Source organism: Pinus tabuliformis, chromosome 4_2, assembly GCF_031772625.1.
Source record: "Pinus tabuliformis cultivar Carrire ecotype Pingquan chromosome 4_2, CPIR1, whole genome shotgun sequence".
In the NCBI taxonomy this organism is placed as follows: domain Eukaryota; kingdom Viridiplantae; phylum Streptophyta; class Pinopsida; order Pinales; family Pinaceae; genus Pinus; species Pinus tabuliformis.
The window spans coordinates 411,421,881-411,447,244 of NC_142304.1; positions in this window are offsets into that span (position 1 = coordinate 411,421,881).

Here is a 25,364-nt window from a genome sequence, read left to right on the forward strand (position 1 = left end):
TGTTCTTTGTTCATATTTTGATTATAATACTTCCACCCTCAAAAGGGTCTTCAAGCATGGAATCTCTAGGGTTCCTTAATCATCACGTTTTAGGTTTGTTCTTGGTTCTTTTCGTGCTTCCTCTGTTTATTATTTTTACTGATCTTCCTATGTGTGTTTTCCATGAGGTTTGTGGAATACTTGTTTTTGTAATCACTCATGAGGAGCAACTGCCAGCTTGAAAATCTCCTACTCTACCATGTTTTTATCTAGATTTTTATGTTCATGCCTTTTCATTGTTCTTAAAATGGTCAAAGGAGCTTCAGGGTATAAGGGCACACTCTAAAAGGTGGAATATTTGAGTTGGAGGAGCTTGAAGGCTTCACCATGTGCTCATGTACCCTAAGGAAGAAAGAAATCAAGATAGGGTGCATGTCGCAAGTTTGAAGGGAAAAGGGGAAGGCTTCTCGCTTCCTAAGTGTGCTATGCATTTAACGGAGAGAGGGAGGGTGCAGGACGCACTCTCGAAGGTAGAAGGTTGAATATTTGTATCTTTGGGGTGTCCTCATGTGTTTAGGAAGCCTGAGGAAGTGCGCAAGGCACACTACTTAAGGTTAAAAGTTGGGGCTTTGCGCCTTTAGGGTGCGGAACTATGATCAAGTAGTTCAGGAGGGAACATGGCACATAAGGGAAGGATTAAGGGTTGAGCTTTGGCTCTTCATGGTGTGACAATGCAGTCTAGGAGGGTGCATATCTTAGAGTTGAACGAGTGCACTCAAGGAAGGAGGCTTATTCATTTTGGAGGGTACAATTCAAAACAAGGAAGGGGCTTCATGATTTGGGAGTGCACCCAACTCTCACGGAGGGAAAAGGGCACACTTATGAATAGCGAAGGATATCCCATCAGGGCTTGAGAGTGTTCTTATGTGCTCTTGGCTTCAAAGGTCTTGTTAGACAACTAAAATTTGTCCAAGTCTGGGTGATTGGTTATGGGGTGAGAAAGACGAGTTCAAGACATAAAACCATGTGCTACACATGCTAACTTATTGAAAAAAATAAACAACCATGATTAACATTGAATATAAATCAAAATGCCACTTCATACACGCTCCCCAAGTACAAATAGTGAAGTATGTGTGACTGTGACTCGAAAGTGTCATTTTATGACAAAAAAGGCATTATGATCATGAAACACATATAGATATGTTCTAATCAATGTGACAACATTTGAGAACACTCTAGAACACTTACGACACATGGAAAAATACAAAACAACACTTTACTACCAAGGCGATACTTCATACAACCATGAAGTAGACTCCAAAATTAGAATGTAGTGAAAGTTTTGAGAGTGTTGTAGCAAATACAACACTTGGCGACACACTGGGTGAACTTTATATTCTCTATCTAGGAATAAGCTTTTACTTAAGGGTAAAAAATTGGGGAAGTATTGATTTCTGGAAGTTCCCCTTTCGACCTGATTTCCTACATAATATCTTCCCTATTCTCTACTTGGTTGAACTCACACAAAGCTACATCATATCATAATCAATTCAGTTTGGGGAAGGGTAATTTGTGCAATGATTTTATGATATTTAAAATATGGAGTTTTCATCTCTCGTGTTGCTTCCCTATCATTAGGCTTGGACAGTATGCCGATAGAGTTACTTTAGGAGCATAAACATCACTTTACTACTAGCAAGATTCAATTGTACGCTCATGAAGTTTCTTGCTTCACCTCCTTACATATGAAATCTTTCTCTTCATTTGCCATTTATTTATTTATTTATTTAATAGAACTGTGCATTGATACTTATTATTTTTTAATGGGGAGAAGAGGGATGCTCACTTATTGAGAGAAAAAGAGATTTCCCCTTTAAAGAAGTATTTAAGACCTATGATTTAGGTTTTCTCTCTTTATATTTTCCCCTTATCCCTTCTCTACTATATTGGACAAGTGTTAACACATAGGTAGAGATATTCCAAGTTGAATAGTTCAAGCACTAGCATAAGCATGTATCTAATAGGTTCCCTCAAGGTTCTCTTATTAGATGAATCATATTTTCAATCTAGACTTACCTCAACCTATGGAATTTTCCTAAACAAGGAAGGATGATAAACAAAAAGCCAAGCATTGTAGTTCTCACACTTCTCTTTTATTGCACTACAAATTCTTTGGGACCGACACTTTACATACAGGTCTTATTTATGTACAATGACCAATAATATGACATGATATGATATGAATACATAATAGACACACATGTGACTCAGAAAAAAGAAAAATAAAATACAAAACAATATGTACAGGAAGTGCAACTTGTACTTGCTACTCAAAATATTTTTTAAGGTCTCAGAAATTTATGGGAAGGGGGTCAATCCTCTCGTCCGAATATTTAAGCCTGAAGGAATTATGAATGAGCCTCTCTTTGATCATGAATGGTCCAATCCACAATGGCTAGAACTTAGTTCTTTTACATTTGTGTTCATGGGGTTTATCCAATTACAAAACTAGGTTTCCCACATCAAAGCTCTCTATCCCTATAGGTTTTCTATCGTACCAACACTTTACGTGGTCTTGATGTACAGAAAAGCGGTCTTTGGCTTGAAGCCTCTCTTCCTCGAGTTTGAGTAAAGTTTCTATCCTACTCTGAATCATTCAGAAAGGTTATCCTTATGACTCTTCAGGGAGCTACAAGGTTGGGAGATACAGGTTTGGGGGTACGATAACTTTGTGACCGTACACTAGAAAGTATGGCAAAGGTTTTTAGGGACGGTGTTGGACTTACACGGTCGACCGAGAGTACACTAGTCAAAGCAGTGTGTTAGTTCTTCTGTTGAGAGAAAATGGTCTTCTTAATTATGTGAATAAAGTTTTTATTTGTTGATTTAGCCAGATTAGTTCCCTGGGTATAGTAATTAGATGCATGCTTTAAAACAATCCCATTCTCCATTGCACATTCATAAAGTCTTAATGATGAAAATTATGTTTCATTATCAAAGACAAGTGAGGTAGGAACACCAAACCTGGTTATGATGCTTCGTTGCTAAAAATGAATGACTTCATGGTCACGATTATTACTGTGGGTACTCCAAGATTCAACTAAAAGGTCATTTACTTGTCTGGGAGGAACTACCTATGACCACTAGGTGAAGTAATCTGTTGTTTTGAGGATATACTGGTGTTGCTTCGATGAGTGTGTCAAAATGTCTCTGATAATATCAAGGCCCCACTATTGGAATGGTTGTTCGACATCTACTGGGGGCAGTGAGGCGAGTGACCTTTGATCACGACCGATGCATTTTTGACAAGATTGACACTTGCAAACATAAGCATGGGCATCTCTAAAAATAGTGGGCCAATAATAACCAACCCCCATAAATTTATCTGTTGTAGTGCTTCCCACATAATGGCTGCCTTCCATTCCATCATGTGATTCCATAAGGACATTTGCTCTGTACTGAGGTTCAAGGCACCTTAGCAGAGCTCCATTTTGGTGCCTCCAAATAATCACTCCATGGACCATTTGATATGTGAGAGCCTTTAAATGAATTTCCTTTTTCTAGTTGTTTGATAAGTGTGAGGGCAAGATGTCATGTTCCAAAAATAACCGTAGATCTACATACCAAGGCATTGTGGACATGGAATGAGGAATGTGATCAATATTATACATTTATATTTCCTACTCCCATCCTGAAAGATATTTTCAGGAGCACTCTTGGCTTTGACTGCTAGTTTGCATAGGTTGTGACCCTTTATAGTATGAACTGATTTGAATTCCAGAACATATTCTTGGATACATGTCATTCATTTGGCCCTTTTCCCACACAACTCTTACTGTACAAGAATGATTCTCACTACCATTAGAGGGATGAATACAGTTGTATGTGCTTTAATTGAATATGGCCTAAAATACTTCACTACCTTGTATACTGCTTATGTTTTTTGTAAATGGAAGGGTATTTTAATTTTGACCATTTTAGACTAGCACTCATGAAGGAGATACACTTCTTATTTCCTTCACTGACTCTCTAAGTTAATACAGTGGAGATAAAAAAATATGAAATAGATGTATAGAGCACGAAATATTTACCATAGTTTGGACTGAATAATGCGGCTGCATCAGTGATATCGTGTTTGATTTGAGTGAAAGAGTTTTTATCCCACTTGTTACATCTGTATACTGCATCTTCCTTGATCATCACGTGTATAGGTTTGATTATCTGTTTATAATCAGAGATGATTTTTTTGAGGAAATTATTTTTTTCCAAGAAGTACTACATGGTTTTCTTGTTTACTAGAAGTGGGATCTTTGTGATAGCATTAAACCCTTTGGGGTTGATTTTCATACCACTCTTCATTATGATGTGCCCTAGTATTATTCCTTTGAACACACCAAAGTCACTCTTCTTGGGACTAATATAAATCCCATAATTATGAATTCACTCAAATACTTGCTTTAAATGATGTACATGATCAAATCTTCTTTTTGAAAACATAGTAGCATCATCTGAATAAACAATGATTCTTTAACCTATAAGGCAATGAAAGGTTATACACATCGCTCTTTGAAACGTTGCACTAATACTAATTAGTCAACAATGGCATTCTCTTAAAAGTGAACATTCCTCATTTTTTTCAGAATGTAGTTTTCAATCTGTTTGGTCCCATGACTAGCAATTGATTATACCCTAAAAATCCATATTGTAGTGAAAAAATTTTGGACCCAGATATTATTTGGAGTATTTGTTCGTCGGGTACGAGATACTATACATTGTGTATACTGAGATGAGGTGAAACACAGTGTATAGTCTCGTACCTGACGAGTAACTACCTCTGAGCCACTAATTAACTTTAGGAGATCTACCTTCAAGTCTATAGATTTATTTATTCCAAGTATGGGTGCTTCATATTCTGCAGTATTATTAGTGCACTCGAAGACCGGATGGCATGAAATTATATGGTTTTTTTTATGTGGGTCTATGGGGACACAACCATCTCTAGAACCTTACTGTATCTAAGAAACATCAAAATAAAGAGTCCAAAAGTTATAGGATACTAAGTTATTTCTTGTATTATTGTTTTTACTAATACTAGCATTAATATCATTATTTACATCTATATTACATAGTTCATTTGCACCAACTTGAGAAGGAAGGATGCTCAGATGTGTATCTGGTGGAATGGGTGATGGTTGTGAAAGGTAGCACCGAAGGTCAGTTTCTAGAAAAAAGTTCCCAAAAACTAAATCTACAAATGTGATAGGCTCATTTTTCCCTTCAAAAGGTGTAATAGTGTGTTTCATGTAATGTTCTCGTTCCACCCAAATTTGGTTATTTTTTCCCCTATACGAAATTCGTAAATGTGATGAATCAATAAAAAAATACCCCTATAATTTTGTTAACTGGACTCTGCTTAGGAATATGCTACAAACTTCTAGTAAGTCCACAATCACTATGTTTATACATTGTTGAACTCGTTGATCCAATGATAAATGAATAAGAACGTTTATGAGTTCACTAATATCTTGGAAAAGAGACTTGCCCAACTGAATGATATATGCATCGGTCTCATCACATTTGGCATTGATTTTATGGGCAATAGATAATAACATTACGTTTATGGGTGCACCAAACTTAACTAAAAAATTGTGAGCATTGTAATTAAAAATTTCTAAAGATAATAGGAACAGATGGAAAAGAGTATTAGTTTCTAAGTTTAGAGTGCTAAAAGATGATTCCAGAGGACCAAAAGACTTATTAGGTATTTTCTCGGAAGAAGAATCATTACAACCTAATGAAGACTAAGTAAGGGCTTGGACAATCTATTCCTGTTGGCTTTCTATTCCTGTGACCTCAAATATTGAAATATTTTCACGACCTTTATTGATATATTCGAATATGTTATAGTTTAGAATAAAAGGCATCATCAAAGTTTCTAGAGTGGTAAATTTTATTGTCACTTCTAGAATGATAGACTTATTTTTACTATTGGTGGAAGTGCTCTTTCTAATGGCAGCATCTCTAGACTTGTTTTGGGCTTGGTTGGAAGGCCATGTGATTTTCCTTAACATATGTTCCTTTAAGTTTTTCCTTGTAAATGCTTGTTTGAGAAAAACCCTTGACTCCTTAGCTTGTATTGATTTTTTTTGCTTCTAAGCCGGGGCCTCATTCAGTGGTTGTTCCTTAACGTTTTTCTTCTCAGTAGTGAACACACAACTAAAAGTGTTTATTTCATGTTTGAAACCCATAATTTCTTCTGCCACTGTGGATTCCTCCTTCTCTTATGTTTTCTCAGTTTTCTCATATGAATGTTGTTAGTCAATAATGTGCACAACCAAAGCATTCATGTTGTGATTCCACTATGGGCATGTATTTTATGAGTGATATTCTTGATGAAAAGAACAATATTGGTCCATGCCCATGCTTTTAACATTCAACACCACATTTGAGCTCTGTGCAAACTTAGTCGGTTGGTTATTGTTGTTGTTGTTGTTATTAGTCCTTCTCAAGAAGTTAAATTTTGGGGGCTTGCTACTGATAGTGGTCTCGCTTGTCCCTTCTTTTAATTCTGTGAATTCATTAGACAAATTCTGGATGGTCTCGATCAATATTTCCACGTCAGTAGCTTCTTTATATTTGGCCTCACTTGAAGAGGCCTGAATCTGTTTTCCTCTGTCCTTGTATTATTCATCGTCACAATGACTCTAATTGCACGCAATTCCTTTTCAACAATGATGGCTTCTTCAAAATTTTATGCAAAACTTTCTTTTACAATTATCTTCACAAAATGCATAATGCTCATCATTAAGGAAAAAGTGTAATAATCAATTATGATGGAATCGTGAGGTTTCATATCTATGGGAAATTTTTGCAATATGTGATTGAAACTCTGATTAAAATGTTTAACCTTTTCTTTTTGCTCCATCTTTAGTTCCCTAACTCCTTTAATAACATGGCTGGGGTTTTTTCATCAACAAACATTTCAATAAACATATTTTTAAACCCCTTCCAATTCTAAATCGAATTTGTTGCAAGAATATGGTACCAAAAAACTTCTCTACTACCTAAGGTACAAGGAAAGAGTATACATGCAACATCATCATAAAGCTCCTTGAGCATCTTCATTTGTACATAGAAGTTGTTAGAATGGTCATCGACTTTGATATCCTTGTTAGGGTCATATTTTGTTAGAATATTTTGTAGGTGTATTGGCATCTTATTTAAAATACCCGAAAGAGTGAGTGCACCATGAGACATCCAATCCAAATCTTGGCCTTCCATGTTCTCATCTCCATGATCCTCCTCTTCCTCAAAATCTGAGGAATCTTCTTCGTGATTGCCAAACCTATGGAAAGTGTATTCTGATAGAAAAACTTTTTCCCCATCCCCCTCATTGAATGATGGAGACTGATATGGCTATTTTGTGTTGTTTTAAGATTCCACTAACTCTTCAAAGATAGCGCAATCCAAATCTTCCACCGTAGAAACAACTATCCCAGTAGGATTTGTTTCTTTATTCTTTCAAAAGTAAGGACTATTATTTGCTTCAAGAATTAATCAAATGGCCTTCACAAAGTGATAGGTTATAGGCTGAATTTATGGGATGTGTGTGTAGGAAACTTCGCAAGTTTGTTCCGGTTGGACTGAGAATATTTTCCTCTTTAGAGAATATGAGTCAGAGAGGTGCTAGGAATGTTGTTACATTGACCAAAAGAAGTATGACATGGGTGGGTGGAGTTATCAGCCTAAAAAGTCATGTTCCCCCTTCTAGCATTAGAAATGTTGACAGTGTTGGACTTGCAAACATTTAAGGGAGTCTACCCAATATGCAATCCCAATTAGACCTCACACCATTTGGAATAGGAGCCCCATCTAGAATATGGCCCAGTCTCTGTCTACTTAAAGGTCTTCCTTGGCCTTAACTCTTAGCAAGAGAGAGAATCACATATGTTCCTTCAAAAAGCAAGTAAGTGTGCCTGGTGAATGTCTTGTTTTAGGTGCATCAAGGTTCTTCTACTACAGAGGGGGGAGAATGTAGGCCTCTAAGAGAGAGGTAATAATAACACCCTAGTAAAGAAACACGTAAATGAAAATGTTTCACCTAACATCCACCAGAATAGTCCAAAAGAAGTGATGATTTTTATAACCATTAAAAAAGAGTCTAAATAGTATAAGCACTAAAATAACTAAAATAGTTCAACTACCTTAGTACCGGTGAAAGTAAACATGAATGATAAAGATTCAAAAAATAGTCTTACGAACATTCATAATCCAGGTATGAAAATAGGCTAACCATCAGGCCTCAAATATTAAGCAAAATTCCCAAGATAAATGAATATAGTTAACATCACTCACTCCAACAATGGAGTGTTGGGAACACTACTTTCTCCCAAAACTACTAAATTGCCTCTCTTATGATTTATGGGAGAAGTCAAGGTTAAAACTTATTTCCATGAGAAATGAAGATCTACTTAAAACATGAGGAGTGGCCATTGATATCCTCATGACCATTGACTTTCTAACTTCTAGTGACCTTTGAATATCCAAATGAATTTTGGAATTACATATGGCTTTTGTTATTACATGTGCTTTGGACTTCCATGACTCTTGAGTTTGCACATGACTCTTGGACTTCTACTTGTTCGTATTTTACAATGATTAGAATAATACAATTTTTTCTTCCAAATCATCATATGATGAAACTAGATGCGTCACTATCTTCGATGATTGGGATTGACAATGACTCATGACATTGACTTGCTTGAGTTATAACATAGCTTCCACTAAATCTATTCTTTGTTCATCTTATGATCATAACACTTCCACCCTCCAAAGGGTCTTCAATCTTGGCATCTCTATGGTGATGCAATCATCAAGTTTTGAGTGTGTTCGTGAAATTTTTTGTGCTTTCATTGTTTATCCTCTTTATTTATCTTCCTTGTGTGTGCTCACCATGAGGTCCCTTTAATACTTATTTCTACAATCGCTCATGAAGAGCAACTATCAATGTGTAAAGCTCCTAATATACCATGCTTTTATGCATATTTTCTTATTCATTCATGTTTTGTTTGCTTAAAATGGTGAAATGAGATTCACAGTGAAAGGGTGAAAACTAAAAGGCTTAAATTCTGATGAGGAGGAGCTTTTATATTTTGACATGCGCTCATGAACCCTAAGGAAGAAAGATATCAAGGTAGGGAAAATTTCACAAGCCTAAAGGATGAAGGGGAAGACATCGAGCTTCCCATGTGTGTTATGTTCTCAAGGGAGAGAGGGAGGGTTCAAAACGTACTCTTGAACGCTGAAGGTTGAGGCTTTGTGCCTTTGAGGTTCACTCATGTGAGTAGGAAGGCTGAAGGCTAAGGATTCGTGCCTTCGGGGTGCATTAGTGCGTTGAAGCAATTAAGGGGGACACGTGGCACATAAGGGAAGTTTGAACATTTGAGCTTTAGGTCATTAGGGTACACTAGTGCGCTAAATGAGGGATCACTTCTTTGAGTCGAAGGAGTGTGCTCAAGGAAGGTTTAGTCATTTTGGAGTGTACAATTTGGAATAAGGAAGGAGCTTCATTCTTTCAGAGTGCACCTAGCTCTCAAGGAGGGAACAAGGCACATTTCTAAATAGAGAAGGATCTCTCATCAAGGATTTTGAGTGCATTGCTGCACTCTTGGACATAATGGGCCCATTGGACAAGTGAGTAAGATGTGTTCTATACATAAAACCATGTGTGACACATTATAACTCATCGAGAAGAGTTAGAAAAGATTTATCAATGATGAATATGCATCAAAATTCCACTTTATACATGTTCCGTAAGTATAAATAGTGACGTGTGTGTGACTGTGTCCTGAAAGTATCATTTTTTGACAACAAAGGTGTTATGATCATAAAACTCATATAGAGATATTCTAATCAATGCGATGACACTTGATAACACTCTAGAATACTTAAGACACCCGCAAAAACTCTAGAACACTTAATACACATGAAACACTCTAGAACACATAAGACACTTAATTGGAACTTAGATATGTTGCTATTATAGTTGGTATGGTTTCCTTGAAAGTGATGTATTGGGAGGTGTTACTATTTATTTTTTATCCACAACCTCAGTAATGCTTATATATTAATGGTTAGAGTTTGGTCTATTTCATACAATGAAGTATGGTGAGAATGTGAATTTGGTTGAGTGAGGGATGTATGTTACAATGTAGTGACTTGAGTGTAGAGGTTTGATTAGTTATGAGAGGTTGATAGTATTGGGGGAGTGTTTTAGATGATTTATGTAATTATGAGCTTAGTGTTTCTAAGGGTCCAATATGAAACATTCTGAAATGTGTCCCTAAGAGCTTGAGGAGATTGGGGCCTTTTGCAAGTGGTGGCATGCTAAAAAGGGGTAGTGGCTCTTTGTTGGTGGTGGCTAGCTAAATAGATAAAGGGGTAGTGGCTCCTTTCTAGTGGTGGCTAACTAAACTTCTATAGGGGTAGTGGCTCCTTCATAGTTAGTGGTGGTGACTAGTTAAATTTTTTTAAAATAAATTGATTGTTAAATAATAGAAGAAAGAGATGTATAGCAGCAAAAATAGTGTGGATTTTTATCTGCAAGATTTCCACCATAAATCATTTGTGTCCCTTGGGCATGCTGATTATGATGCTTATGATGATTTTTAAATATGTTTACATGATGTGGTCTATTGATGAAGTGTTGTTTTTTTTGTTTAGTGATATGTTCCCAACAATTTTCTAAATTTAATCCTTGTCAAAGATAGTGACACATATTCAACCATGGCTAATCAAATTCAACTAAGGTCAAACATAACAAATCATAGTCAATGATGGTAGACTGTAGTGTAATCTAATCATCGATAATCAACAATATCATTAATATTTCATTATGAATTAAATTCATATTATCAGCCATTAACCATTCTACTGAACCATTGGTAAACATTTATAATGTAGTCACTGATTGTGAATAATAGTCAATGTGCACACCTTTGGTAAATATTATCTTCCCTAGTAAATCATTTCATAGATATTTTATCATTAATGATACTATAGGTTCATTTAGCTAATTCAATATCCCTCCCTACACATTTTTGTTTCCAAATAATAGAAACACATAGGTAAAAATGGTTGGCTTATGTGAGTCAACATCATTGTCCATATTTCAAAACTACTACCATTGATTAGTATCTGTCAACCACTTTTACTTATTTGATTATGATAATACTGTTGTCACAGGTGGAACCATGCATTCACAATATATCAACATTTTATAACATAAAATCATGGTGTTTTATTTACCAATACTTGAATACTATTTGTCAACTACTTCAAGTCCTTAGATTATTTTTCTCTCATACAAATGTGGATGTGATGAAAGTAGTTTCTGTCATCAAACCCTATTCTATAGTGATCCATAAACTCCTTATCGCACCCATTCTTCTAGGTTATTATTGGCTTCCTTATCTTCATTAAATCATTTCTCTTTTCGTATTGTTTTGCAATGTCTCCAGGAGATTCTACAGTTTCATAGAAAAGAAACAAATCCTAGATATAATCTTTTCAATTTCAATGTGTTATGGGTTCCTTTATATAGATTCATTGTTTGTAAGATTTACTTGTGTGTAATTTTGGTTTAATTCCATTATATTTACATGTATACTCATTAGTATGTGCATCTATATATATATATATATATATATATATATATATATATATATATATATATATATATATATATATATATATATATATATATATATACTCTACTTATTTTGTTCATTTACAAGCACTGTACTCATGCTTGTTTTCAAAATTATACAATTTCAGATATAAATTTTTGGAAACTTTGCCTCTCTTAATTTATTTAGTTGTCAATGGTTCCTGAAGAAAAAAGTAATAATATCTCTATTGAGGGTGCTTTCATGAGAATTCCTAGTTTTGAATCTTATCGACACTTATTGCCCACTAGTAGCAATGATAAAGAGAAAATCACTTATCCTTGGGTATCTTTAGTGTTTTATCAACCATTGTTCTTTTTAAACTACTAGTTTGGGTTCATTTATTTTTCTTGCAACATCTTTTCCATGGTAGTGAAGAAGGTTTGAACCTTATATTTATTATGGAGGAGATTCCTATAGAATCCATTTATAAATGTAGTGTTGTCGGGGTTATTATTTCTATAAGATATTTTAAGTATACTATTATATTTAACAAGTTTAATTTTCATGGGAAACACATGTTATGGTTGTTTTAAAAAATAGTCAACCTATAGATACAAAATTTTCTTTAATTATTCTAGCTATACAAGGAATAATATTGCATGATTATTAAACTAATTATTTAATCAGTTGTGTGACATTACATTTTTTTAAATCATTTCAGAAAAACAAAACTATCTCTGGAATTTTTTTAATGAAAGGAGAAAACCTTAATAATAACCCTTGTTGTGGACCTTATCTAGAGAGCCCAAAAGAAAGATTGATTCTTGTTATGGCTTGGGTCATTGAGAAAAGAGTATCTATATGGTGCATGATATCCCTCATATTTGAATAAGTTTATCTTTTATAACATAATTTGAGAGGATAAAGGTTTAAATAGGATGTATTTCATAAGGCATTTGTCTAAGACAGAGAGAACCAATGCCTTATATAATTCGCTTCTTCAACACTTCATATTCTATAACCTCTCAAAGGTTTTAAATTTGTTGAAGTTGTTTATATTTAAGGATACATCATGTATATCATGGACATGACATATTTGGGTGAGGATGGATGTGGTATTTTTTTTGTTGAAAAGGATGATTTTATTGTGAAATGAATAATCTTTGGAGAGGCTAGTCTAGAAGGCGTAATTAAACTTTTCGTTATTAACAACTTCAGGTGGAAGGAAACTACTTATCTATATTTCAAATGGAATTACCTCTTAAATTATTACAATGATGCGAAATGTGGCTTATTTTTTTTGACTTACATTGTTTGGATAAAACACTAATAAATTCACTTTATTTAGGTCTTAACAAACTAAAGGAAGATGAAAATTAATCTATAATAATGTCATCAGATATACTAGTGTTTGTGGGATTCATTAGGGACCTTCTGCATGAAGGATTCTTATGGCTTCTTAGTAACTCTATTTTATCAATATTATCATAAGAGAATATAATAATGTTGTAAACATTTATATTATCACTTATCTACCAACCTTATAGATTTAATTTATTACTGATTTGGAATAGATATTTGAACTCATAATTGGAAAATTGGAAAGGAAGTACTTCCTAATGTCTCTCTCTTGCCATCATATTTCCCAATAGATGGAAATAAATCTTGTGGAAAATAAAGTAGAAAAAATATATACATATCACAAAGATAGAAAATCAAATGATGAATTTCATAATAAACATTTTTACCTTATTTTTTCTAGATCTATCTTCTTTGACTACTTTAAAGCAACATGTTTGTCCTTCCTCATAAGGAAGCCCAAAAGAAAAACCAAGTCTTATAGCATCTTATATGAACAAGTGCTCCACCTCTTAACTATCATGTCACTTACCACTCATCTCCACATTGGTGTCCACCAAGATCCTAATTTATTCAATCAACAAATGTATGATCCCTATAGGGATCCACCACATATCTTCTATTAACTCATTCTGACACATATGTTGAGTAAATAAAATCATATAGCACATCCATCAAGAAATATAAGTCAGCACAATATTTTATTAAGGTCTTTCCAATAACTATGCATGCCTACCTCACTTACAGATGTACTTCTACAAAGACACACATATGCATATGCCTCTATTACTATTATTTGTTACCTCAGTTACACATTTACTTCAGCAAAGAAACACTTCTGCATATTCCTCTTTTTATATTTTTGGATCCATGACATAGGCTCTCATTAAACCTATAACACCCATATGGATTTTATTTTTGAACATTTACTACTTTTAGACATTGAACTATTATTGGATTTAATGGCGACGTAATCAACGATGAGATTTATGTGATGGTGCAATTAATTTATTATTATTTGAGTTACAAATAAATTTCTTGGAAATATTCAAGAAAGAGAACTAGAGTTAGAAGACTTTGAGCCAGATTAGGAAAAGTTGTTGTTGGTCAAGTCCACATGATGGACCTTTCCTAAAAGTATTCTAAAAACCCCAAGCATAAAACAATTGAAAGAAATTAAATTAAAATAATGGGAGAGAAATATTATGTTAATGACATTGTTGGAGATAAATACTAAGTGGGGTGGAAAAAAGCACAATGGGAGAGAAAGGCATGATTTAAAGGAAAAAAAAAAAATTTTTTGAAAAGAAACTAAAACAAAAAGGTCTAGGTAAAAGGAAAGAAGACCTTAAAGCAACATGCTCCTAAACATCTGTTGGGAGGAAATCTATAAAACAACCCACCTAATAATCAAAGAGGGTTGTTGATTCTGAGTGGAAGGAGAACTTAGCTCAGAGGGAACTAGCATAATGGTTGGGTGGAACATGCTTAGTTCCTTAATATTCCCCAAGAAATCTATCATGGTATAAGTTATAGCTTTTAGAAATATATTCAAATAGAATTCCAACATAATATAATTTGATTATCTAAATTTTATATGAGAAAATGCCTATGATAGAAAGATACTATCTGTATTGGACGAATTATCTGCATTTATAGCCTCGATGGAAGAGATTAGATAGATAGATTTATTTGGATATCTAAAATTATAATTAGAGGTTTCAAAAGAGAAAAGAGTGAATTGTTGTAACATGTGTTTGATAAATATAAACTGAAGTAGTTAAGGAACACCTATGTTTCTCGTGTTTATTAAATAAACAATTGTTTTTGTTTGCAAGTGTATCTAAAGAGATCGGACAATTGTACATTGAGAAGTTAAGTGGAATTAATATAATAAAAGAGGAATGTTTAATGAAGTATGACATATTTAAATGAGAAAACCTTATTGGCCATCATATTCTTATATGATATACTATTAGAGTAGTACTGGAGTTTTTATAGGTTATATAGAGAAGGGATTGAAACCAACCCTCAATACTCTATTATGAATTGTTAAATCCATGTAACCCTATGGAGGAATAATGAATTTATGAATGTGCATTAATTACCTTTGTGGTAAGGAAACATGGAATGAAATTTGTATTCCATTAAACTAAATTAAAATTTTCATTTTGAGAGTGAGGTGAGGATCATATAATTATACTCTTTTAAACTGAAATTGGAATTAGTTAGTTTAGTCCCTGCTAACCTTATATTTTGTATAAGGTAAATGAGAAATTAGATGTAGTTGTAACAAAGATATGAAATTAAAGCCTGGACAAAAAAAGAAGCAAAACGAGTAGTTTACAAGGACTATTATGCATTCAAAATCATAATAGAACAAACACATCAAATAAGAATGAATGGAAAAAGGACCAACTATATCCATGATGTTCTTGATTTTTTCTAACAAAAATTAGGATGTCTAATACAATCATAGGTAAATTAGTAAGAATAGTAGTGTACCGATGTAAAATCACAATAGGAATGAACTAAATATTCATATTAAAATTAATGCCTTGTATATCCTCGCTATGTAATTATCACATGTACACGACATAATAAAAACAAACTAAGATATTTATTTCTATGAAATGATCTTTGAAATGTCTAAGACTTCCTTACAAATTTCAGATAACAATCATAATAATGAGAAATAAGGAATGGAAAGAAACTGAATAGGAAAATAAAATGTTCTTCTTTATAACATAACAAAAAACCAAAGTATTAATTGATAAATTTGATATTCCACAATTGTGAGAAATTTAGGTGAAGGCAAAATAAATACATTTAGATAGTAAGCAAATACATATATAGTTCAAAGGGTGGGAGATAATATAATATGTAAATTGATATAATAAAATAAGAGGAGTAAAGTGTATATATCCATATAACCATGCCTAGGACATGGGACACTTGATAGCATAAATTACATGGGGTTTTATACGACCACATAACCCTTAATTCATATTACAATAAAATTGTTTAGATTAAATGAAAATCCTAGTTAGAGTTTCAACACCAATTTTCTTAACTTGCTAAAGCCCTAACTTAGGGTTAGTAGATGATTACTGGTAGAAAGTTGACCTAGAAACATAGCAGTGCCACAAGTAAGAAATGTTGGCCACAAGGGTAAAGTAAAACCACAATCATACCTACACCCAACATGGTCATTATATATTAGGCACCCAGAATGAGAAACCCTCAGTAATGGAAATCTAATGAAAATATTACAAGAAAATGACAAAAAACCATTGAAAAAAAAGGACGCGTTACGAATAAAAGGGGAAGGAATCTAGCAAGAAATCCTAGGTACATTCAAACCCATTTTAATTAGTTCCAAAACTATATGAAGAAGATTATTCATACAAACCAAACTATACATAATTTCAATATTTATACTATAGACCTGAACATATAAAGAACAACAAATAGGAGAAGTGTATAACATATAGTCGATTATAGGAAATCCTAGAAGAAAAAATAGAAAAAAATCCAAAACTACAGAGATGTTGAATGGCCCTTTCCTATAGGAAAAATAAAGAGAGCATGGGAGGGACAAATCATTACCTATTCACTAGGTAGAATGTTGTATGAAAATAACAAGGCCCAATTCCCCTTAATCATGTGGAGAGTGAAAAGAGTTAGGGTTTCAACAGAGTAAATAAAATCACAACAAACAAAAGTTATAGTACGATTACACACTCACCTATAAGATAAAGTGCATGGCCACACCATCTACTCATGGAACTAAATTGCCCAAAGAGAAATGTTGAGCGCATGAACAATAGAGTTTTCGCCTACCATCACAATCAAGTGGATCGCCCTCAAGAGAGAATGAACTGAAAATATAACCTCATATAGAATTGAAGTGGCATTATCACTATATTCAAATTTAAAACAAAAATTACATTATCATTTCAGGGTAACCCCCTTTTCGTTAACGATTTCACTGGAAAAATGATGAGATACAGGCTAGAAACCATGATATCTATAATGAAATTCCCACATTACTAGAATACCTTACAAACATGCAATGCAACCCCTCGCCATAGGTACTAATGAAATTTGTACAAATTAGGGAGGAAGGGTTTTGTGAAAACCCCTAACCACATATCCACCGTTCGAACCATTTGAGCCATGACCCCATTGTATGACATGTGAAAACCATGTGAAGAGTTCAATGTGGATGATAAATAAGAATTCCAGGTATACACCAGGCCTGAGAACCATTAACCGCTTGTCCCACATTGATATGTGAACCAAATGGTGAAACATATATGAACTTACCTTCTCGCCATTAAAGTCAACATAAAGATTTTATATTCGCCAAAGTTTAAGGCTTAGAATTTAGGAATGATAATGCATGCATAGTAAGTCCATGGTTTTATGAAAGTGTGCATGTCAATCATAAACCTTATACAAGTCCCATTACCACACATGTATGTTATCAATTTAGAGTACAAATAGTAAAGCATGAGGAGAGATGAATATAATGCAAGTTCAAAGGGATATTAGAACTATAGCCAAATTATTGTATGATGTGTGCTTGAGACAAAGGTATAATGTTAATTGATATGGGTTATAAATCCCATTAGGGATATTTTTTTAACAATATATTTATATAAATAGAAAGAAAGAAGACATTAAATAAGAACAATGTGTTACTACAAGGGGAAAATCAAATTTACACCAAAGAAGTGATTCCACACAAGTCAAGGATAAAAAAATACAGATGAATAATTCTCCTAGTTAACTAAATATAGCATGAAAAATTTTTGGTATGGAATTAGGTATCTTACAAAACCAAGGAGGTTTTCTTATCTATTTCCTCTATATTTGGAATGTATTTACAATCAACTCCTATAATTTATTTACCTAGATTAAGGACATAGATCGATGTGAGATAATTGACAATTATTTCCAAGAATATTTTATTGTAACCTCCAATAGGAGATTTCATATCTATATATATTGTCATCTTTGTTTTGAAGAAAATTGTTGAACTTAGAGATTAGTATTTTATCATTTTCCTAAGAGAACTAATGAATCTAATGGAAAAATCCATTACGTATTAGATATATGATACAAATCTTAAAGGTACATAAGTGATCACATTCTCCATTTGCATCTCATATTGATTTTTAGTCATTATTGGAAGAACTTGTGAGAAACGTGGATACAACCTTTGGAGGATTTGGTTCCTTGTACATGTATAGTTTTTGTTTTATTTATTTCAATTCCTATGTGTGTGAATATGTTATCTAAGGACCGTGTCTAGTGATTGAATTTTGTAGGTTGTGAATGACAAAGACAATAATAAGTTCATAAAAGGGTAAAAATTCCCACTAGAAATGGGCTTCTACCATTCTCCCATCTCCCTTTTGTGTCATTTATACTCAAGATGGAAGTTGTGTATCATTAAGCGTATTAGTAGATATCTTTAAGTGGGAATTGTTTCATTATTTATTTGAGTGGTGGATCTAAATATACTTTCTCCCTCACATTCCTATAAATTTTGGCCAAAATAATTAATAATTACGTGGTTCACTTCACTTTATTGTTTTCACTCCCTTCTCCCTCACATTCCTATAAAGTTTGGCCAAAATAATTAATAATTATGTGGTTCACTTCACTTTATTGTTTTCACTCCCTTTAATCAATTAGTTAGTTATTTTAAGAGGTAATATGGCCATCGACTTGGCTACTTATAACCCTTCATTTTTCCTTTGAAATTGTCTTAAATAAATCTATATCCTAAATAGTTCAAGAATTAGACTCCCTTTCCATAATCATTCCTAACCTATTTCCTTTTCATATTCATTTTCATTATCAATATATTTTCTTTACTCTCTCATTATTAGAAAAAGTGAACCTAATCACCAGTGAGGAAATCACCTTGGCTATGAGTTTTAGACTTTTTCCTTTTTCTAATGTGTGAAGAAGAGTCCGTGAGGTGATAGGGAAAATCATCCTAAGTTCTATAACACTAATGCTATATCTTTATACTTTAAACAAAATGCTTTAGAAACAAATTTGGATGAATTATCTATGCGGATTGTTGTCTTATTAAAATTCATTGCATTCATATCAAAATGAATCATAAGGATGAAAGAGGCTCATCAAAATCCTTTACATGTCCATATTGACATTGAACATTGTATCAAGGTGAACAAGTTGATTACATTATTACATTATTAAGAGAGGAAATCTGACATAACAAATGGTTTAATCGACCTAGAATATTATCGCGGTCATCAATCCTCGTCATTCCTTACATGCATTCACCGAGACTTGAAGCTCGAGAGTTTATTTGCACGTATGTGTATTCTGACCCACAAGCTGGAGATTTTATGCACACATATTTCCCATTATTTTCTACTTCCATCTGTGTTACATATTTTCTTTATGTGAAACGTGTTTAGTGTCCCTTTTTAACGAAATAGAAATTTTGTTATCTCACTATCCTATTTGCTTGAAGGGTAATTTTCTAATTTTAATAACAATTAAAATCTATGAAGTGTACGATACTATCCTTTTACGTTAGTTATGGTTTGGAACTAATATACTCAGTTATTCTATATTTCTGCATCTCTCTTTCTTGTGTTCTGCTATAAGAAAATGCCATCTAAGGTCATAATAATCATACCATTTCTTGTTTTCTGCTCTAGAAAAATGCTATCAAGATTATAATGAATATTATGGTTATGAAGGTGTTTTTTTCTGTGTTTTTATTACCGCTTTGTTTTTTAACGAAATTGAATTATTTAAATTTAATAGAATAAAATTATATAATGTTAGAAATAATCAAAATATTATAATAGTATAAAATATTTATTGATCTCAATAGTTTTACAAAAATATCACAATTGTTTTGCATTTTGTATATAAATATCAACTAAAATTCAGGAATAACTATTAACCTCAATTTTTACCAATGAAAATTTTCCACACTTAGCGGGTATATACAAGTATAGAAAATAATGGAACTTTCTGGTTTGCTATAAAATTTTAAAATTTAAAAGTGGCATAGAAGGTTTACGAAGAAGATTGCATGGTTATTTTTTTTACTAGGTAGGGCCATTTTCTTGATAATCTATTTCACAATATCATGTTTTTACCAAATATATAATCAGGTAAAAATTTCACAAATCTTTACTTTCAATAAGGGTATTATGGTAACCTATTTTTATCTGGTAAATTATTTATATATTTTTTTTGATATTACATGATAGTCTTTTATTAGTTGAAACGAAAATAATAATAAATTCATTAAGAGTAAAGGCTGAATAAAATGTATTATAGGTAAGCAATAAGAGTCAAGTTTTAAATTTCTAATTGGTTGAAGTGAACAAAAGAAAAAGATAGTTTATTGAAGAAACGTCGATGGTATTAATAACTCAAATGAATGTAAATTGAAAATCTACACAATTCACTATAATTTGATTAGCATTTCTTTAATAACATTTTTATAAAAGATAAAATATTTTGAAGGAAAATTGTTTATTTAAATCATATGTATCATGTTTCCTCTAAATTTCATAATTTATTTTAGATTGCTTAATTTTATTGTCTTACATCTTAAAACGCTGTTAATCTCTTCTTCTTCAGTTTTTCCTTAATTTACTATTCATAATTTTCTTATAAATTTGAGTTTTATAAACTTGCATTTTTCATTGTACCTAAAATCCATTTTTATTTTTGTAATTCCGGGAGAGCGGGGAAAAAGGGGATGTTTTGTTAATGAGAGCAAGAAACTGCTGATAGCCACTGCAATATGAACAGGTATACTCATCCGAGCTGCAGGAACATGTACATGGGTGATTCGATGATTTTCACCTTGTTGAGAATCTGATGGTGCCACCCGAATACTCAAATGAATAGCCATCGCTGTTAAGAACCACCGGAATCCAATGGGGATTTGCGCGTAGCTTCTGGTCTTTGACATAAAGAAAGAAGGTTGTAATAACGGGACGAACATGTTAGAATTTCATCCTAGCTAGTGGAACGAAAGATACATGCATGTATAAGATTTGTTTTTTAAATCATAATAATTAAGAATTTACAACACCTTTAAGCTGTGGTTAATCTCTCTTTTTTAATATTCTACTATTCATAATTTTCATATAATTTTTTGTTTTATTAATTTTATATTTATTATTGTATCTAAGATATACTTTTATTTTTCTAAATTATAAGTTTTTTTTAAATCAAAGTAATTAAGAATTACAACCACCTTTAGATGAATACCTCATTTTGACTTCAAACTTGAAAATAAGTTTACATTCGATACATCCAAAATTAAAATAGAGCTATGCTAATTTTCAATAATATTATTTATATTTATATAAATTTAGCAACTTTATATATAACAATATTCATATTTCCAATTTTATTAAAACCTTTATAAAATATATAGTTATATATGAATGAGTTTGACATTTTTCTTTAAATTTTTTTATAATTTTTATAATTAAACTTTTTAATATGACATGTAAATTATTAATTATAAATAAATAAATAACTTTAAAATTTCATAAAAATATAATTTTTTATATATTTATTAATTAAATCTAAATATAAAATTTTAAAATATAATATTTATAGATATAAATTAAAATAAAGTCTTAATCCGTAAATATTATTTATATTTAGTGTGGGTTATATAATTTTTTTTAATACAATTAACATTCTTGATATATATGTAATTAATTATTAGTAATTCCTAAATTTATTTATATATATATATATATATAATTTACAAATTATGACATAATTGTTTCCAGTTCGCTTGATACCCAAAATTGAGAATGCATTAATTTCTTTTAACTTCAAATTTTACATGTCATTGCAACACATTATATATATAGTGCATTTTAGAATTAAATTTCAGTTATGTGAATAACTCACTACCTGATTCTTTTAAGTTATTTTCTCTGTTAATTTTAATTAAATTTTAATAGAGATTTTTAAAAATTTGTTAATAGGGATTTTTGAAAATTTAAATTTAAGTAATTTAATCTGTATAATTCTAGTGCAGATTTTTTTATTGTACTGAATCCATATTATTTTACTAATGGAAAAAATCTATTTCATCAGCAAATTAAACCACTGTAATGACCCCAGACAATGTAAATGTGAGATTTTACTGTGGTAAAAGACAGTATGACAGTTGTTGTTTATGATTTAAAAACAAAACTGTGACAAACTATTTTATTAAAGTAAGGAGGTGGATTTAAAAAGAAAGAGATCAGTTATAATAACTGATTGAAACTACCCTCCCAAACAGGAAAAGTCCTGGCTGTAGGGAGAAAGTTCTGTGCTGTGGGGACAGACAGAAGAGAAGAGACCTTTTCCAAGAAAAGGAAAAAAGGAAAACTGTGGGGACAGACAGAAGAGAAGAGACCTTTTCCAAGAAAAGGAAAAAAGGAAAACTGGTTAAGTCTGGTAAGGACCAGATAACCAGGCACAAGGTGCACAAATCTTGTTGAGGGCTTGAGGCCTGCAAGATGGCTCGGGGGGAGAATTCCGTCTGAGAGATGGATCTCATGGCTGGGTGGAAGAGCAGAAACAAAGTACAGGTTACTTGCTTGAGAACCTATTCCTGACTCTGGTGAACCAGGTACGGTTTCAAGCTGTAGTGTCTCTGATTGAATATAAATATACAGTGAATTTACAATAGGTAAATAAGGATTATGCTTCATTCTCCTAGATACTGTTATATTGTTTAAGTAACTGCACAGGTGTAGTTTTAAGTGAAAGGTCAGTTTATCAATCGAGAGACATAATTTAAAACTAGTCATGTGGTAAATAAAGCTACAATAGGTGTAGTTAATTAAAAGACTCATTATAGAATAAGAAGGGAGGTTACCCAAAAACCGGCTATTGAATAATAGACCTGACACAACCTCGTCAGAAAGACAGAGGCACTGTTTTAATAACAGAACAGCTAATAATGGAACAAACAGTGTAGAATACCTTGAATATAAACAAGCAGTTACTATATTGTGTCGACAGGAACGAGTTTAGAACCCTCTGCATCTGGGTAGAGACCGCCGACTGTGGTCGGATTCTAACTTGTCGACGGAAGCAAATAAACTTACAGCTATTATAACAATGACTGTTGATATGTGAAGAAATAAATAAGTTATTCCAGACAAGGAGAATTTATTTTGTAAACTGTGCAAACAAAGAGCGTACTTCATTTCATTATATCAACGATATTAAACTACAAGTGCTCGCAGATACAATAGTAGAGAAAACAGTTCGATAAGAGCGATAAAGGAAAATGAGATATCTTTACAGAAACCCTGTACATGCTGCTTCAAAAGGAAAAACTCTGGACTTACATATATTCCGACATTTTCATAAAGGAAAAAAAAGAAGCATGATATTGTTATCATAACTAACCGAGGGCGTCCTGTACAAGTTTAGCAAAGACGAGAGTCGCGTAGCAAACACCAGAACGAATGACTCGAAAACCATAAGCATAACCAATGGTAACAAAACAAACCACCATGCACTATTCTGATAACTGTTAAATACACAGAGTATATTCATAAAATACGCAAGCATAAGTTGCCCTGGGAACATAGACAGAGTAACAGTTCCATTTATAAATTACAAAAAAATAACACCCGGGTGGTGAATCGTGAAGAGGCAATAACTGTACATACATTAATAAACGGAAAACCTCAAACAGGACCTGAATCCGTTAGTCCAGGTCTGTGCATTACGGCCAGACCCAATGCCTTATGATTTATATCAGATATATCAAACCAAAGTCCAAGTATGCCGCAAGGGCAGTAATACAAACAAAATGAAACCGTAAATGCATGCTATAGCACTCAGAAACTCCGCCGTGGATGATAAATTAACAGGGCGGGTCATGGACTCAACCAGACAACAAGAAAAACTGAATGCAATCGTGAGGGTTCTCTGTGGAGAATACCTCGGCATCAAGCAAGGAAACCCTCATTCGAACAGCGGTCTGCACCAACCATAACATAACCAGCTCATAGTCAATGAACTCTGAGCTCTCGTATGCAGAGCAGGGCAAACAAGAGTTGAGAACTTACCGTGGCCGCCGAGAGGGGTTAAACCTTCGAGTTTAGCCACCTTGGCACCGGCAGAGGGGTTTGAATAACCCAGCTGCACGCCCTGTCAACAAAAGGAAACAAGTCCATAAGATTCATTACATTTCACGACGAACTGTAAATGCTTTCTGTAGATTCAAGAGATGAGGGTCAATACCTGTAAGGGCATAATGATGTGCACCTCACGGCCTTCGGTGGGGTTGCAGGTTACAAATATAACGCCGGTGGTATCAAACCAGAGACTAAACGCCGAAGCGGAGCCGGAAGAGCCGAAGGAACAAATAAACCCTGAGCCTGCCCGAATGAGATTATATGAAGACTTAAACCCTCGAATACATTCCAACCCTTCGATCCAAGGGAGCAATCGTGATCGTCCATGCAAAGCGGGAAAGCAAAGCGGGAACGCCGAGAAAACTGTAACCGAGGTGTCACATGGCCGAAGGGACAAGCCATGCCACCTGCCGTGGTGTGGACCGAAGATATTAAGGCGACGGGTGAGTGGGCACCTGCATGGGCTGCGGCCGGACCACCAAACCCCGCGCCACATTAATACTTACTGCAGACTAAGGTAGACTAATAGCTGGAAGCTACCGTAAGTCAAATACCTGTCTTAAACCATATACAATGTAATATAATACCACATAATAGTACACGTATACAAGGTTATAACAACGACTAGACAATTGGCTACCTAGCTGTAAAATATATGGCATAAAGTATGGATCAATATGATATGAAGTTAAATATGTGATTATGCATAAGGAATAATCATGTAGTATAGCAGTTCTTTATGTGATGTATACTTTTAAATTTTTTTTTATTTATGTATGGTAAACAAGGGTGTGACAACTACGCCAATAAAATATAATTTACTTAGTATTTAGCATTTTCTTAAAAGTTAGATGTTAATGAATTGTGCGTTTAAAATCGTAGGGACTATAGCCCAAATGATGGATTCGGCAACACAAATATTTAATGTCTATTATCATTCAAATGCATTTTCAATCAAACACAGTCAGTAAAATGCATTTCTCGATCGACGGCTGTCATGCCCACCTCGAGGATAATGTTTTCTCCTGAATTAGGAAAACCTTCCATTGAGAAGTTGCGAAGACTCGGACTCTCGTTGGTGCGGGAGACGCGCACGTGAAAATGACTGAGCATAACTGCTTTATCAGCTCGGTTGGTCTGACAGTCAGTTATCCGCAATTGGATTGGC